Source organism: Phocoena sinus, chromosome 13, assembly GCF_008692025.1.
Source record: "Phocoena sinus isolate mPhoSin1 chromosome 13, mPhoSin1.pri, whole genome shotgun sequence".
Lineage (NCBI taxonomy): Eukaryota > Metazoa > Chordata > Mammalia > Artiodactyla > Phocoenidae > Phocoena > Phocoena sinus.
In genome coordinates this window covers 16,438,349-16,446,511 of record NC_045775.1, presented here as the reverse complement: position 1 = coordinate 16,446,511, position 8,163 = coordinate 16,438,349, and the positions used below count along the sequence as shown (strand labels likewise).

At 40.2% G+C, this 8,163-nt stretch overlaps 1 non-coding gene across 1 annotated transcript; it reads left to right on the top strand.

Annotated features, from left to right (window-relative positions):
- Positions 1 to 3,012: 3,012 nt before the first annotated feature.
- Positions 3,013 to 3,085, top strand: TRNAG-UCC. Its single transcript has one exon. It is a non-coding gene; the product is annotated as a tRNA-Gly (tRNA).
- The last annotated feature ends 5,078 nt before the right edge of the window (positions 3,086 to 8,163 follow it).

Here is an 8,163-nt window from a genome sequence, read left to right as displayed (position 1 = left end):
TGTGAATTAGGAATCTCAGTTATGGACAATGTTTTTCCTGCTTCCTTCATCCCAAGTCATGTGTTTGGTTTCAGAACCTAATCATGAGAAATTCCACACTGAGATCATTGCAGGACCAGAGCTTCCCTCCGTTGTCTTCAGACAAGAGCTGGCACTTTTCCTTCTTTCTTCTCTTTTTTTCCCTTCTTACCGCCTATTGCTTTGGGCACTTTTTGGTAGAAAGATTGTTCTGTCCAAAGGCATGTGAAATATTCTAGATGTATTGCACTGAGGGTATGTGTAGCACAAATCAACTTGCCTTGAGCTTCTCTGATATACAGCCAGTATTTTAATGTTCCCATTTATACCAATCTGTAATACATCTTCATAGTGTTGGCTTAATCACAAATGACAAGGGTGGAAAATGTAATAAAGACAGGGGCACATTAATGCACTTTGTATGAAAATGTGGAAAGGTAGTCCAATTTTGAACTGCTTGCTCTTAAAAAAATATAAAAGTTTGCAAGATTTCTGCATCTTAGTTGGGGAGATGGCAGTCAATCCTGAAGAGCAATATTTCAGGATAATGAGGCCTCGGTACCTCTAGTGTGTGCATAGCAGTAGTGGGCCCAGGCTGAGAAATGAAGCCAGAGGCTCTGGGAAGCGCATTGCCTGATGATCTACTAGAAGCCTCCTTGTCAGCAGATAAACATGCAGACGGCGTCCAGGCAAGTTCATTCTGTGTGGGCCTCAGAGAGATTCTAGAGCTAGGGATGCTATTGTGCTTCTCCCTGCTCAACCCCTAAACCTAGTTCACATGAAAGATAATTCTGACTCTGCTCCCTAAAGACAAGCCAGAGTTCGTTTTGTTAAAAACCCATGGAAGGGAGGTAGATGTAGCTAGAATGCCTGTTTCTAGCAGGGGAGTTAGGATGAGAGAGAGTGGTTATGGTGATGTCAGGTTTGTCTTAAACCATGACTGATGTCATTCTGATAATTAGACGTGTTTGCACTTGGGGGATGGTGTTCATGGCAGGCGTGGACAGAGCTGCATATTTACGGCTCACCCCTGACAGAAGCACAGTGGGGGAAACATGCGCTCTAGACTTAAAAAGTATAGAGATTTAATCTCCTCTTCAGTTTGCTCTGTGACATTGGGCAAGTGGTTTAACCCCTCTGAAACTCAGTTTCCTTATCAGTAAAACATAGTTTGTACTACTTACACACAGGATTGTTAAAAATACAGAACCCAGCAGTTTCACTTGTATGTATCTATTCAAGAGAAATGAAAACAAAACCTGTACAAAAACCTGTACATTAATATGCATGGAAGCATTATTCATAATAGTCAAAGATGGAAACAACCCAAATATCCATCAGTTGATGGATGGATAAACAAAATGTGGTACATCCATACAATGGAATATTATTGCTCCATAAAAAGGAATAAATCACTGGTAAGTGCTACAACATGCATGGACCTTAAACACACAATGCTAAGTAAAAGAGACTAGTCACAAAAGACAATATATTATAATAATATTATATATTATATTATATATTATATATAATAAATAGAAACATATTTATAAATATAATGAATATTTATAATATAAATATATTTGTATATAAATATATATATAATATTATATAATATATTATATATAATTCCTTTCATATGAAATGTCCAGAAAAGGGTAATATAAAGAGACAGAAAGTAAATTAATGGTTGCTTAGGGCTGGGGAGGTGGGGAATAGAGAGGTGCTGGCTAAAGAGTACAGAATTCCTTTTTGAGGAGACGAAAAATTGAGTCTAAAGTTGACTGTAATAATGGTTGCACATACCTGTTAATATACCTAAAACCATTGAATTATACATGTTAAATAGGTAAAATATATGGTATGTGGATTATATCTCAATAAAGTTATTTTTAAAAAAGAAATATAGAGATAATGTATGAAAAGGCTCCTATTCTAAAGTAGGCATGTGATAAGAACCAAATAAATAATAACTAGTATTATTTTTTTTCTTTTCTGTTTTTTTAAATTTTTTGGCTGTGTTGGGTCTTCATTGCTGCATGCGTGCTTTCTCTAGTTGCAGCGAGCAGGGGCTTCTCTTGTTGCAGAGCGTGGACCCTAGGCATGCAGGCTTCAGTAGCTGTGGTATGTGGGCTCAGTAGTTGTGGCTTGCGGGCTCTAGAGTGCAGGCTCAGTAGTTGTGGTGCACAGGCTTAGTTGCTCCGTGGCATGTGGGATCTTCCCGGACCAGGGCTCAAACCCATGTCCCTTGAACTGGCAGGTGGATTCTTAACCACTGTGCTACCAGGGAAGTCCCATAACTAGTATTATTACTCACCATCATCTCTACCCCAATATATATACAACTTACATAGTGGTAAATGCACAGAAAGTCTGGAGTATACTATGCTTAACTTGCATTTCACGTTTTGCAGACCTGATCAAAAGGGGCCTATTCTGGAATTAATACAAAATTGGTATTGATTTGCATAGCCTTGAAATCACTAGTCAGCTTAGCCTTCCTTCCATGACCTCACCCTGGGGCAGCACTCCTCCTCCACAGCCCACAGCCCTCTCCTAGGGCAATGGGCTCAAGTGTCTATCCCAGTGCCTTCACCTGGGGTGTCTCAGCCCTCTGTGAAAGGGCCTGATTGACTAAATCAAATCAGCCCTGACCAGGAACCTGGACAGTTGGTAAAGAGCCTTCTTCACAGAACGTAGCATCTTAGCACCTCTATGAAATCACTACATCTGGGCAGACACATGGCCCAAGAACCATAGCAGTGTCTAGAACAGAGGACTTGACCTCAGTTGTCATAGTACACGCACAACTCCAACTTCTAGTCAGCCTTTAGTGTCCCACTGTACTGGACTGGTATCGTGTCAACGTAGCTAAGTGAAAACTACCCTTCCCTGCAGAGTTCTGGGTTCATGTGGGCCACAAAAGACATTTTTCACAAGATTAAAGGACCAATGTGAAGCAGCAGTCATATTCTTTAAAATGATGGTGAGAACTCCCTGAAAGTCCAGTGGTTAGGACTCTGCACTTCCAATGCCAGAGGCCTGGGTTCAATCCCCGGTCAGGGAACTAAGATCCCTCAAGCTGAGTGGCATGGCCAAAAAAAACAAAAAAGAAATCAAAGAACACTTTAAAAAAATAAAAATAAAATAAAATAATGACTTCTCTGAATTGGTTCTGGGTTTCTGGAATTGATCCTCTGACTTGATGAGAAAGTTAAAAGGTGTTCCTGACCCTATCTACAATGGTAACGGATACTCTATTAGTTCATGCCATGCATTAATCAATCACCTGTATATACCTTTTTTAAAATTTTATTTTTGGCTGCATTGGGTCTTTGTTGCTGTGCATGGCTTTCTCTAGTTGTGGTGAGCAGGGGCTACTCTTTGTTGCGGTGCACGGGCTTCTCATTGTGGTGGCTTCTCTTGTTGCAGAACACAGCATCTAAGCGCTTGGGCTTCAGTAGTTGTGGCACGCAGGCTCAGTAGTTCTGGTGCACGGGCTTAGTTGCTCCGCAGCATGTAGGATCTTCATGCACCACGGCTCAAACCCATGTCCCATGCATTGGCAGGCGGATTCTTAACCACTGCGCCACCAGGGAAGCCCTGTATACACCTTTAATTAAGGACCCATAGAATGTGATCAAGTATTTGCAGTCATAGAAAATTGTAGGAAAAATAAGTTGTATGATATGGTTGATAGGTTAGCTCTAAGTGCACCAGAGAAATTGGAAAAATAAAATGATGAATCTGGGGCTTTAAATTTCCAGTTCAAGGTCTGCGTGTGATCCCCAGTGAATTGGACCCTTGTATGATCTTCATCCTTTGAGTCCGCGTGGAACCTGTGACTTACTAGAACATGAAAATGTACAGATCCCATCATAATGCAATTACACGATGTTATAGAAAACTCCATCGTAGCAGACTGGAGAGAGATCCTTCTGCTGGCTTTAAAGAAACAAGCCATCATGATTTCTACAGCTGCAAAGTAATGGATTCTGCCAAGAAACATGTGAGTTTGGAGGAGGACCTGCACCTCATCTGAGGTGCCAGTTCCATCAGAAGTCCTGACTGTAGCTTTGTGCAGCCCTAAACCAGGGACTCGGCTAAGCTGTACCTGGAATACTGACACGTGGAATCTGTGAGATAGAATAAAATGCAGGTTGTTTCAAACTGCTAAGTTTGTGGTAATTTGTTATGCAGCAAGAGAAAACTAATACAGCAAGGGCTTGGAGGTTTCATTGGCTGCCTTAAGGAAACCACTTACATCCTAGAGCTACAGGCTCACGGTTTTTGAAAAACCAAACCCAAAGTTTAATCCTACAGATGGCTGAATTATAATTAAAATTGAATTCTCAATTTTGTAAGCTCTCATATTAAATTTAAGGCATTGAATGGATATAAGAGGGGCTCTGAAAATTGGGATGAGGACATATGAGGTGATTTCAGCAAAGGTGGTGAACATTAATTCCTACAGTTTGTCAAGTAGCCTGAGGGGGTTAATTTTCCCTTGCTTAATGCACTTCTAATGGCCCCTCCTGGAATAGAGCTGCCTGCTGATTGTCCTGAGGACATATCCTCACCACCTTTCATTACTTCTTTAGCTGTAACCAGATTCAGGTCCTAGCAGGTGATTCACACATTGTGAGATACAAACTATGACCAGTGAAGAGGTATTATACACACCCAAATAAGTGCATGATTTTTACAATTTAAATCAACAAACTCGGAGATTGGCTCAAGATGGCAGAGTAGAAGGACGTGCAGAAGGACGTGCCCTCACTCCCTTTTGCGAGAGCACTGGGAACACAACTAAATGCTGAACAATCATTGAAAGGAAGACACTGGAACTCACCAAAAAAGAGACCCCACATCCAAAGACAAAGGAGAAGCCACAATGATACGGTAGGACGGGCACAATCAAAATAAAATAAAATCCCATAACTGCTGGGTGGGTGATTCACAAACTGGAGAACACGTATACCACAGAAGTCCACCCACTGCAGTGAAGGTTCTGAGCCTCATGTCAGACTCCCCAAACTGGGGGCCTGGCAACAGAAGGAGGAATTCCTAAAGAATCAGACTTTGAAAGCTAGCAGGATTTGATTGCAGGACTTTGACAGCAGTAGGGGAAACAGAGACTCTACTCGTGGAGGGCACACACAAAGTAGTGTGTGCATCAGGACCCAGGGGAAGGAGCAGTGACCCATAGGAGACTGAAGCAGACCTACCTGCTAATGTTGGAGGGTCTCCTGCAGAGATGGGAGTGGCTTTGTCTCACTGTGAGCACAAGGACACTGGAAGCAGAAGTTCTGGGAAGTACTCCTTGGCATGAGCCCTCCCAGAGTCAGCCATTAGCCCCACCAAAGAACCCGGGTAGGCTCCAGTGTTGGGTCGCCTCAGGCCAAACAATCAACAGGAAGGGAACACAGCCCCACCCATCAGCAGACAAGTGGATTAAAGTTTTACTGAGCTCTGCCCACCAGAGCAACAGCCAGCTCTACCCACCGCCAGTTCCTCCCATCAGGAACCTTGCACAAGCATCTTAGATAGCCTCATCCACCAGAGGGCAGACAGCAGAAGCAAGAAGAACTACAATCCTGCAGCCTGTGGAACAAAAACCACATTCACAGGAAGATAGATGAGATGAAAAGGCAGAGGGCTATGTACCAGATGAAGGAACAAGATAAAACCCCAGAAAAACAACTAAATGAAGTGGAGAAAGGAAACCTTCCAGATAAAGAATTCAGAATAATGATAGTGAAGATGATCCAGGACCTCGGAAAAAGAATGGAGGCAAAGAACAAGAAGATGGAAGAAATGTTTAACAAAGAACTAGAAGAATTAAAGAACAAACAAACAGAGATGAACAATACAATAACTGAAATGAAAAATACACTAGAAGGAATCAACAGCAGAATAATTGAGGCAGAAGAAAGGATAAGTGACCTGGAAGACAGAATGGTGGAACTCACTGCTGCAGAACAAAATAAAGAAAAAAGAATGAAAAGAAAGGAAGACAACCTAAGAGACCTCTGAGACAACGTTAAACACAACATTCACATTATAGGGGTCCCAGAAGGAGAAGAGAGAGAAAGGACCCGAGAAAATATCTGAAGAGATTATAGTCGAAAACTTCCCTAATATGGGAAAGGAAACAGCCACCCAAGTCCAAAAATGCAGAGTCCCATACAGGATAAACCCAAGGAGAAACACGCCGAGACACATAGTATTCAAATTGGCCAAAATTAAAGACAAAGAAAAGTTATTGAAAGCAGCAAGGGAAAAACGACAAATAACATACAAGGGAACTCCCATAAGGTTAACAGCTGATTTCTAGGCAGAAACTCTACAAGCCAGAAGGGAGTGGTATGACATATTTAAAGTGATGAAAGGGAAGAACCTACAACCAAGATTACTCTACCCAGCAAGATCTCATTCAGATTCGATGGAGAAATCAAAAGCTTTACAGACAAGCAAAACCTAAGAGAATTCAGAACCACCAAACCAGCTTGACAACAAATGCTAAAGGAATTTCTACAAGTGGGAAACACAAGAGAAGAAAAGGACCAACAAAAACAAAGTCCAAACATTTAAGAAAATGGTAATAGGTAAAGCAATTACACTCTAATAAAGATGTTAGAAAAAAAACTGCAATCATACAACATCAAGGAAAAACTTAAAAAAAAAAAAAAAAAGGTATAGGAACATACATATCGATCATTACTTTAAACGTGAATGGATTAAATGCTCCAACCAAAAGATACAGGCCAGCTGAATGGATACAAAAACAAGACCCAAATATATGCTCTCTACAATAGAGATGCACTTCAGACCTAGGGACACATACAGACTGAAAGTGAGGGGATGGAAAAAGATATTCCATGCAAATGAAAATCAAAAGAAAGCTGGAGTAGCAATTCTCGTATCAGATAAAATAGACTTTAGAATGTTACAAGAGACACGGAAGGACACTACATAATGATCAAGGGATCAATCCAAGAAGATGATATAACAATTATAGATATATATGCACCCAACATAGGAGCACCTCAATACATAAGGCAACTGCTAACAGCTATAAAAGAGGAAATCGACAGTAACACAATAATAGTGGGGGACTTTAATACCTCACTTACACCAATGGACAGATCATCCAAACAGAAAATTAATAAGGAAACACAAACTTTAAATGACACAATAGACCAGACAGATTTAATTGGTATTTATAGGACATTCTATCTAAAAACAGCAGATTACACTTTCTTCTCAAGTGTGTATGGAACATTCTCCAGGATAGATCATATCTTAGGTCACAAATCAAGCCTCAGTAAATTTAACAAAATTGAAATCATATCAAGCATGTTTTCTGACCACAACGCTACGAGATTAGAAATCAATTACAGGGAAAAAAACGTAAAAAACACAAACACGTTGACGCTAAACGATATGTTACTAAATAACCAAGAGATCACTGAAGACATCAAAGAGGGAATCAAAAAATATCTAGAGACAAATGACAATGAAAACACGACAATCCAAAACCTATGGGATGCAGCAAAAGCAGTTCTAAGATGGAAGGTTAGAGCAATACAATCCTACCTCAAGAAACAACAAACATCTCAAATAAACAATCTAACCTTACACCTAAAGGAACTACAGAAAGAAGAACAAACAAAACCCAGTGTTAGCAGAAGAAATCATAAAGATCAGAGGAGAAATAAATGAAATAGAAACAAAGAAAAAAATATCAAAGATCAATAAAACTAAAAGCTGGTTCTTTGAGAAGATAAACAAAGTTGATAAACCATTAGCCAGACTCATCAAGAAAAAGAGGGAGAGGACTCAAATCAATAAAACTAGAAATGAAAAAGGAGAAGTTAAAACAGACACCGGAGAACTACAAAGCATCCTAAGAGACTACTACAAGCAACTCTGTGCTAATAAAATGGACAACCTGGAAGAAATGGACAAATTCTTAGAAAGGTATAACCTCCCAAGACTGAACCAGGAAGAAACAGAAAATCTGAACAGACCAATCACAAGTAATGAAATTGAAACTGTGATTAAAAATCTTCCAACAGTCAACCAACAAAAGTCCAGGACCAGATGGCTTCACAGGTGAATTCTATCAAACATTTAGAGAAG